Source organism: Triticum dicoccoides, chromosome 3B (assembly GCF_002162155.2).
Source record: "Triticum dicoccoides isolate Atlit2015 ecotype Zavitan chromosome 3B, WEW_v2.0, whole genome shotgun sequence".
In the NCBI taxonomy this organism is placed as follows: domain Eukaryota; kingdom Viridiplantae; phylum Streptophyta; class Magnoliopsida; order Poales; family Poaceae; genus Triticum; species Triticum dicoccoides.
The window spans coordinates 429,331,097-429,341,589 of record NC_041385.1 but is presented as its reverse complement, the minus strand read 5'-3'; the positions used below and the strand labels follow the sequence as shown (position 1 = coordinate 429,341,589).

The 10,493-nt window shown below is 41.7% G+C and overlaps 1 pseudogene; it reads right to left on the bottom strand.

Moving 5' to 3' along the window:
• Positions 1 to 3,508: 3,508 nt before the first annotated feature.
• On the bottom strand, positions 3,509 to 5,447 carry LOC119279564 (annotated as a pseudogene).
• Positions 5,448 to 10,493: the final 5,046 nt, after the last annotated feature.

The window sequence follows — 10,493 nt, the reverse complement described above, 5'->3', positions numbered from 1 at the left end:
GATGAAAGGAGGGAAGGATGGAGATGAGCCGGGAGGAGGCGGGGACGGCGACGTGTCGGAGGGAGGCGTGGGCAGAGGCGAGCCTGGAGGAGGTGGGAACGGCGACGCGCCGGAGGGAGGTGCGGGCAGAGGCGGGGATGGCGGCGGGATCGGGAGAAGGTGGGGGAGACGACGGGATCAGGAGAAGGTCGTGGGGTAGGAGGTGGCAGCGGGTGGGTCGGGGGTTTGCAAAGGAGGCGGGTGGGTCGGGTCCTTTTTTTAGTTCGGGAACACTTAATAGGGCCTATATATGGTGATCATGATCCAGATAGGTATTCTAATCCTCAGATTAGAATAGTGCTGTCCTATATATATAGAAGGGAAAACATAGGTTCAGTTTTGCATTCTTATAGAAAAATAAAACTAAGCTATGCGTCGTCTTGAAAAAATAAACATAACTTGGGTTGTTGATGTTATAAATAAGCTAGGTTGGGAGGCCCAGAGGCCGCTTGATACCGACTGGATCCAAAAAAAGTTGAAACATGTCGTGGCATGCCCATGTTAAACAACAAAACCTGCCCCCTCAAAAAAATTGTTAAACAACAAAACCTAGGCCATGGACCTGCTGGCCCCGGGACTATCAGCCTCTCGACAAACAGTCCTCTCCTGATTCCTCTTGTTTTGCTGACCATGTTGGGAACGACAAACGGCAACGTCGCGGCGAGAACACCAAGGCGGAGGACGACATCGAGACCTCGGACTGAATGAACCGGAGCGGGGGAAGACGCAAGCGGAGGGGGGGTACAAGGGTTGACTTGTTCGGGTGCAGGGTGGGCCGGTGGAGCTACTGCCGTCGGACAATGTGTGGAGTAGAGGGATGGCCTGGCCAATGCCATAGGCTATGATGGGTCACCGAGGCGTGCGCGACAGCGCCGCCAGCCATTGTATAGGAAGAGGACAAAAGATTGAACAAAATAAGGAAATACAAATGGATAGGTGGTTGGTCCCAGATGTCTGTGTATGAGACCAGTTGGGTCTACTTGAGAACGGGAATATGTTGAGAGGAACAAGATTCAAAGAATGGCAACCGAGTGAACTAGTTACTTACATAAGCAAATAGCCACTAAAAAAGCAAACCAGTTAATGGGTTCTTAGAAGAAATATTCACTACAAGAAATATGTCAACTTGCGACCATCACTATGAGTCACTGAAAAGTCATTGTTTTTCATTTGCGACCTTTTTGTGACCAAAAACGGAAGGTCAAAAGCTGGCGGTCATAAACTGAAATTAACGACCTTCTTTGTGATATGTAAAAGGTTGTTGGTTCTTTGATGAAATTTTTGGTCACTAGCAGCCTCCCCAGGCCACGTAGGATCCAGCGTAGCAAGCTGACGTGGATAAGAATCAACCCAGTCCAATTCAGTGTTTATATGGGCCGAGCCCATTAATTCAGCCCATTTATATTTTTTCCTATGGATTTTTTGTTGGCTTCATGGACCAAGCCCAACATTGCAGCCTTTTTATTTTTGGGCCATGACCTTTTTATCTCAACATTCATTTTTTCTTTTTTATAAAGTGGGTTCACTAGCCAAGTGGGTCCCCATTGTCAGGCTCTAGTACTGGGTCCTAGCCGCAAGGGAATATTCTTCAATTTTTTAATTTAACACAAATAAATACCTAGTATTTAAATTGGCACATAGAACACACAAAATACTTCAAATATTATCAACCATCAAAGTGTTACATCATATAACACACATACAAATGTGATCAGCATCAAGTTTACAATCAGATAACAAGCTCTACAAGTGTACAATCACATGAGCCAGATTCTACTACATCATATAACACACATACAAATAGGAGCAGCATAAAGGGCTTCATTACTCTTAGAACTAGCTCCAATGATCTAGAACTATTCTTCCTCCGACTTCTTTGTCCTGATGCTCATGAAGAAACATGAAAGCCCAGCATCTGCATGTTACAGAACAAAATGTTTAGGAACAAAATAGAAGTAAATCTAACAGCATATTTAACAATAAATAATAGAATAGTGAAGTTAATGAGACATTTTAGAATCAACTTGACAGTTGACAGTAATATTTGCATTGGACACATCCAAAACTAAAATTATACATAAATGCCTAAATTCCAATGCCCAATGCCTCAGTTTAGTAAATTTGCAGATTCTAGACAAATCTCATCATCCTAAAGACAACAAAGCCTGCTTGGTAATATTTTAGGCGTTAATAATTCTTTACTCATAAAAGAACATTGCCTAAGTGATTAGATGGCATTGGAAAACTCGAAAGATAAGCCATATAGCTTTGTTTAATATTACTAACATATATAGCCATTAGTTTGTTTTAACATGGAACCCAAGAGTATGTGACTCTAGCACCCTGAGAAAGATGTTAATATGCCATCATACTAGCTGATAGATAAACATTCCAGGAAGAATTGATGCTTGTTTAACGGGTACAATCGGTATTGCTATCTCTAACAAACAAATTTAAAGTTTTTAATACATTTTTTTCTATTAGCAAAATTGAATATGCTACTTCCTGATTCATGGCTGCATAGTCCAGCTAGCTACACCGGTTTGCTCTCATGCAAAAATTAGAAAAAAGAACAACAAATAAATCAACACTGATTTCTCTAACACGTACAGTAACTTGCTAATATAACTTTCTCCTAATTGCATTCGCATATGACTGGGCCAACATGTGATGTTACTATTCGGTGTGCTATTGGCCGAAGCAAAGGAAGCCTCACCCACACCTTGTACTAATGCAACTAGCTTAATTGATTTTTCCTACTTAGAAATAGTACTACACTTTGACTTGCTTCAACTCAGCCGGAAGCTTCATACTAGCTCAACCAGCAAGAAACTAGCACTAGCTAGAACGAATCAGGAGGCCAGCGAAGGGACACCAGGTCGATCCCATAAATAAATACACCAGCGATTGATAAAGATACCTGGATACCCAGCCGCAAGCACATGTGTTGAGAAATCCACTAAAGATACAACACCACCAATGGATAAGGGATAGCAGGCCAGGCCAGATGCAGCGGTAGTAGCTCCAGCAACGATAGCAGAAGGACCAAGCATCCAACCACGACTGCGACTATGGATGGCAGAGAAGCCACCGACAGCAACGGCAACAAAGGACTCCTACCCAGTGTTGTCTACAAAAATCAGCAAACCAGAAATCAGAACGAATACTTCAATCTCATGAGAAGTTTAAAAAAGACTATAGCAGGACCAAATTAATGGTGCGAATTAAATTATGGATGCATACAATACTTCTGACAGACAATCTAAGGTCAAACAAACTTTGACACGTACAGTAACATCCTAGCATATCTCAAGTTGATGAATTATTCTAGCAATAACCAAATTAGAATCACCCATTGTTGTACAATTAACCTTACTACAAGATAGTAGAAGAATCACTCTTGGTGAATCAAATCATAACAAATCGAGCAATAGATACAAGAGGCACATCGGGCCTAGCCATATTCATTTCAGTGATTTAGAAAGAGCTCCGATGGGGAGCAGAACCTTGAGGCCCTGTTATGGGGTTGTGTCTGATGAAGGTTGCCCTTTGGGACGGCAACAGCAGCTCCGCAAGATGCAGCAACAGTGTTATCAGCGCAGTTCACAGTGGCTGCCACAAGCAGACCCAGAGACATCATGAACTTGGTTCCAGCGGAACCTCCGCGACCTACAGTTCAAGAACAAGCACATACAAGCTAGTTAGATAAAAGGATCACATATCTAAAGTACACTAAACCAATAATCCAGAGATGCATGGCAGCCACACACCAGTGCTATGATTCATGAAAGTCCCTTCATAGCTAAGTAAGTATTATATTGATTTACTGAGCCAAGATACAAACAAGCATCTGAGAAACACTTGACCCAAGAGATGCAACTACCTGAATGCTTCAATCAAGATTTAACACAGTAACTCTACAGGCAGAAAGTAAATTGAAGGCAATCACCATGCACAACACCTCTTGGGGATTGATCCAATCTTCAAATGGATCTGGAAATGCTCCTGTACCCTTAAGATCAAAGTATTTGGGTGGCTTTTGTTGATGGATCGTCTTAATACTAGAGACATGATGCAAAGGAGACATTGGCATATCCAGGATGATACTTGTGTTCTTTGTCAGTCTTCCATGTATGAAGACAGAATTCGCCTATTTCTCTCCTGCAACTTTAGTCAGAGAGTTTGGAATTATATTGCAATCTCATGGCAGGCTCTACCCAACCAGTCCACCTTCTTGATGGCCTCAGCTTCTAAGAAAGAATTCAATAAACCTTTCTTTTCTGAGGTAGTTTTTATAGCAGCTTGGAATATCTGGACATAGAGGAATGGGAAAATCTTCAGAAATGAGGATCCTAGCTTTAGATCTTGGAGGAGGAACTTTGTGCATGACCTCTCTCTCTTAGCACACAGAATCAAATGTAAATATAGGGATAGCCTCTTAGCCTGGATAGCCTCCCTCCCCTAGTTCTCTTTGTAAGTATTGTAATTACTTTCTTTACTTTCTTCCTTTTTTGTATAGAGAGATTTTATTTTTGATGAATAAAGAGCTGTGAGGCTGTTGCCTTGCAGTATAAAGTAAAAAACACCTCTTTGCACATCACTTATTTATGAACGAAGGGAGTGATATTCAGCTTCCGCAGTCAAAGGAGACCCGTAAACTCATCCCGCACAGTTGAAAAAACACATTATGTAACAGCAATACATCATGAGTGTATGTGTTTGTGTGTGTGTGGGTGTGTGTGTCGCGGTTAACTACATATCCTACTAAGTGAAGCCGGCAGTCAGGTTGTTGGTCCGGTACTTGTCGAACTAACAATCTATGGATTTTGTAGTCTAAATGAGATCAATATAAACTAATTGCACACAGTTGCAGCAGCGCCATCGAACCAACAGACGAATGAACCGACCCAGTCAAACCAAGAAGGATAACCAGAAGATTGGATGGGAGGGGGGTGGTTACCATCCTGGTGCGCTCGCCCTTCTCCTGGATGGCATCATCCTTGAGCACCCTCTCCATCTTCCCAACCACAGAGATGGAGAGAAAAAATGTCAGGAACGCGTCGGACTGATCCAGCCATAGAGAAGAGAACTAACTGGGGGCGGTCGGGAAGGGTACCTCGGGGATGGACGATGGGGCAGACGCATGGGAGAGGAAGAGGGCGGGTGGATCTCGTCGGGGTCCGCGGTGCACTCTGCGAGGATCCGGCAGTGCAGCAGCACGTCGTCGGCCTTGTTCATGTCGAGGTCGATGTAGTAGCTGGACAGGAGGCACTCGTAGTGGTCCTCGAGCGCGCGGTCGAAGAAGGGGTCAGAGAGCGCCTCCTAGTTGTTGGCGGCCCATAGGCGGTCGAAGATCCCCCTCCTCATGTCAGTGGCGGCCCGTGGCTCTCGGCGTCTCTATCGGCCATCCACCCGAGGCGGAGGCAGAGGCGAAGAGCCAGCAGAGGTGGCAGTGGAGGTGTGGGGCCGAGGGCGAGACGAGCGCGGCGACCCTGCAGCGGAAGGCGGCAAGTGAGGCATCAGGGACGGGGTTGGTCGGCAGGTGGAGGAATAGCGGCGTGAGGAGGCGAGGAGGAGTGTGGTGGCGCGCGGGCGCGGGCGGCGGGATCTGAATCAGGGGCGGGAGGTATGTGGCGGCTGCGAGTGGATCTGAATCGGGGAAGAGAGGGGAGAGGAGTGGAGTTAGGGTTTGGTTGGCCTGCTGAGGTGAGTGAGAGACGTTGGATCCGCCTGGTGTGGACGGTTAGGATCACATAGAGTGGGGTGATCCGTGAGAAGTGTTCTGATTGGTCAGAGAATCTGTGATTTAAAATAATTTCCAAGTACTAAAGATAGAGCTATTTTGTGAAGCAATTTTATCAAAAATATTTTGCAAAAGGGCATCACACAAATTTTCACTCAAGTTAGACCACATTTTATGGATGAGCACTAATTTGTATGCATTTCTGATCTTTCTAGCTATTTTTAATCATTTTTTGAGTGTCCAAAATGAGTTTTTTTGTTATGGACCTATAATATATTTGTTGCAAAATTGGACCAAATCAAATTTATAAAACCTTAGGCCATATTTAATGCACAATTGACCAAATGATTGGGTGTAAAAAGTTTTTATCCACCTCTGATGAGAAAGATAAATTTCCGCCGATTTAGCTAGAAGCGGGTCAAATTTGAACTGCAAATGCCTCATATTTTGCTCTTTATTTTTTCCAAAAATATTTTCTTGGTACATAAGTATCCATTTGACCAGAGAAACACCAAAAAACTTCTAAGATTCAACCACTAGCTAGGAACGATCATGCCCACCGTTTCGACCGCATTTTGAAACGGGCTTAAATTTTTTTTAAAAAAATCAAAAAATTGGAAAACCTTCGCATTGTGTCATTATATGTGACCAAGTTACAAGGAAAAATAATAAACTTGTAATACGTCAATTCTTTAAAAAAGGTGTTCTCAGAAATGAGCTATCATTTGTGAAGATTCATGGCTTTCAAGCCAAATGATCAATCTTATGGCCACATTCATGGCATAGTTTCTTCCAATGATCTCATATAGTTCACAAGGGTGCATCTTGGAGTGGCAAACAATGTTGCCTAAGGGATTTTTCATTTTTTTGGACGGGAAATAAATTTCCATTTTCCAAGTGCCCAAAATAAGTTTTTTGTGTGAAGGACCTACCATATATTTGTTGCAAAATTGGACCAAATCATTTTTCTAAACTACTAGGACATATTTAATGCACAATTGACCAAATGGTTGGGTGTAAAAAGTTCTGATCCACTATTGGTGAAAAAGACAAATTTCCGCCGATTCAGCAGGAAGCGGGTCAATGAAGTGCAAATGCCTCATAGTTTGCTCTGTATTTCTTCCAAAAATCATGTCTAGGTACATAAGTATCTATTTAATCAGAGAAACACCAAAAAATTTCCGAGATTCAACCATTAGCTAGGAACGGCCGTGCCCGCCGCTGTGACCGCATTTTGAAACGGGCATAAAAAATTAAAAAATTACAAAAATTGGAAAACCTTCGCATTGTGTCATTATATGTGACCAAGTTACCAGAAAAAATTATAAACTTGTAATATGGTGATTATTTTAAAAAAATGTTCTCAGAAACGAGCTATCAAGTGTGAAGATGCATGGCTTTCAACCCAAATGCTCAATCTTATGGCCACATTCATGGCATGGTTTGTTCAAATGATCTCATATTGTTCACAAGGGTGCATATTGGAATGACAAACAATGTTGCCTAAGGAAGTTTTCATTTTCTTTGGACAGATATTTCATTTTCCATTTTTTGAGTGCCCAAAATGAGTTTTTTTGTAAAGGACCTACCATATATTTGTTTCAAAATTGTACCAAATCAATTTTCTAAAATACTAGGACATATTTAATGCACAATTGACCAAATGGTTGGGTGTAAAAAGTTTTGATCCACCTCTCGTGATAAAGACAAATTTCCGTCGATTCAGTAGGAAGCGGGTCAAATTTGAACTGTAGCTACCTCTTAGTTTGCTCTTTATTTTTTTCAAAAATAATTTCTAGGTACATAAGTATCTATTTAATCAGAGAAACATCAAAAGTTTTCCAAGATTCAACATCTAGCTAGGAACGGTCATTCCCGTCGTTTTGACCGCATTTTGAAACGGGCATAAAAAATTCAAAAAATCAAAAAATTAGAAATGCTTCGCATTGTGTCATTACATGTGACCAAGTTACCAGGAAAAATTATAAACTTGTAATACAACAAATATTTTTAAAAAGTGTTCTCAGAAATGAGCTATCAAGTGTCAAGATGCATGGCTTTTGACCCAAATGCTCAATCTTATGGCCACATTCATGGCATAGTTTTTTCAAATGATCTTATATTGTGCATAAGGGTGCATCTTGGAATGGCAAACAATGTTGCCTAAGGAAGTTTTCATTTTCTTTGGATGAAAATTTCATTTTCCTTGAGTGCCCAAAATGATTTTTTTGTGAAGGACCTACCATATATTTCTTGCAAAATTGGACAAAATATATTTTCTAAAATACTAGGACATATTTAATGCACAATTGAAAAAATGTTTGGGTGTCAAAAGTTTTGATCCACCTCTCATGAAAAAGACAAATTTCCGATAATTCAGGTGGAAGCGGGTCAAATTTGAACTGCAGCTGCCCTATAGTTTGCTATTTATTTTTCCAAAAATCATTTCTAGTTACATAAGTACCTATTTAATCATAAATACATGGTTTGGTGGTGATACGTCGAGGTTTGGACGGTGGCCGAGGGACCCAACTCTAGAGCGCGTAAACTCGCATGCCCGCCGCGTGGTCACCGCGTGACTGTGGCGTTTCCATGCGTTCTGGGCAGCCTAGGCATGTCTAGTGGGTTGGGCACTGCCCACATAGGTGCTAGGAAGAAAATTACAACATAAGATTCTCACGAGGAGACCGATCTATGCTCAAACATGAATTAGCAGCTAAGTGTTTGATTAGTGGTATGGGAAATGTGCATGGCTAATGGGCATGAGTTTTGGCTAAGGATGATTAGTTACTAAGAAGATTGTCTTCACAAATTTTCAGCTCAAAAGGAGGAGCCTAGGTGGTACTTGCTTTGCAAAGTACCATACTGGACATAAATACGAATGTTGAAGCTCGACTCAAAATAATGAATGGATTGAGCTGAAATTTGGTGGAGGATGGTTATTTGGGCATAGGAAAGCACTATAGAAAATGGATACCATTTGGACATGCCAAAGTGGTACTTTCTTCACAATGCTCTTCTCTAGACAGAAACTTCAGAAAATTAGTGAGAGAAATTGGCTAAATGAAATGAGCTCAAATTTGGTGTGGGTAAGTTACATGGGCATATAGAATATGTGGTAAAAATTCAACTCATTAGGATATGCATAGCTAGTACTTCTTTCACAAAGGTTCTAGGTGGACAAAAACTTTGGAAATTTGCCGAGGAAGATTTACTGAGCAAATGGAACTAAATTTTGTCATGAGGAAATGATTTGGATAGGAAAGAGTGCCCAAAATTTTTGAGGGCAACCAAGAATATAGAAATAGCACTTCCTTCACAATGCTCTTCTCTGGACAGAAACTTTGAAACATTAGTGAGAGAAATTGGCTAAATGAACTGAGCTCAAATTTGGTGTAGTAAGTTACATAGGCATATAGAAGATGTGGCAAAAATTCAACTCATTAGGATATGCATAGCTAGTACTTCTTTCACAAAGGTTCTAGGTGGACGAAAACTTTGGAAATTTGCCAAGGAATATTTACTGGGCAAATGGAGCTGATTTTTGTCATGAGGCAATGATTTGGATATTAAATAATGCCCAAAATTTTTGAGGGCAATCAAGAATATATAAATAACACTTCCTTCACAAAGTGTTGTTCTGAACAGAATAGGGAAATGAATATTGTTGAATTATTTTTGAACTAGGCAAGGAAGGTTTTTTTACATATTTAACAAAGAGATGACCCAAAGAATTTATGAGATTTTCTGGGAATTTTGGGAATGACAGAAATATAGGTTGCTTCACAACCTAGGGGAAAAATTGACACATGGACATGACACATAGGCAAAACTGATGAGGTGGCACCTAGTCATAGCAACCCACCACAATTTACACGGTTATGACCATCTATATTGGTCGTGATCAGCTAGAAATAAGGCAGCGGACCACTGCTGTCTGCTTTATGACCATTTCATGTAAGGAAATTATGACCTTTCTGACCAAAATGGCCGTTATAGTTTAGGGTTTGGAGCCCCCCGAACAGCTTTTGACCAATTGGTTTGAAATGGTCATAGATCTATGACCAATTCTTCCAGGGTCACTAATAGTAGGTCACTAGTTGACATATTTCTTGTAGTGATTTTGGACAAAACAGATAATTACGACACATAGGCTAATGCATAAAACACTCAGATGATAAAGGTGCTTAAAAAGATAAAGTATAACATCTAGACCTTCCTGGCACACTTGATCATCATGACACATCTGTCTGTGTACTCGTCGGTTATGGGAAACAGACGCGCCCACATGTCCAAGATCCGCCTGTACATGTCGTAGCCTGCGTATGCGTCCTTGACTGTGTAGGTTATGTAGGCTACATTCAGAGGTACCTCCCACATGTTAGGTCCTTGGTATCGTTGTCTTCTTTCATGTTGGCGTAGCAGGGGTCGATGATGATCTCGGCGAGGTCAACCACGGAGTCCTTCTCCTGCCTGTTGCCGATGATCTTGTATTGCTTCTGGATGTTGACAAGCTTGTTGCACCAGATGGTCGAATTGTCACATTCTTACTTCTCTCCACTACAGCGAAGGTGCAGTCGGCTCTGCCGATGAAACGGCCAAATGCTCCAGAACCTCTGATGGCCCTACAACAGTGGTAGACGAGAACCTCGTCCCGTACACATACCTGGGCGAGGGTGATCCGCTGGTCCTTGTCATGAGACGAAAGGAT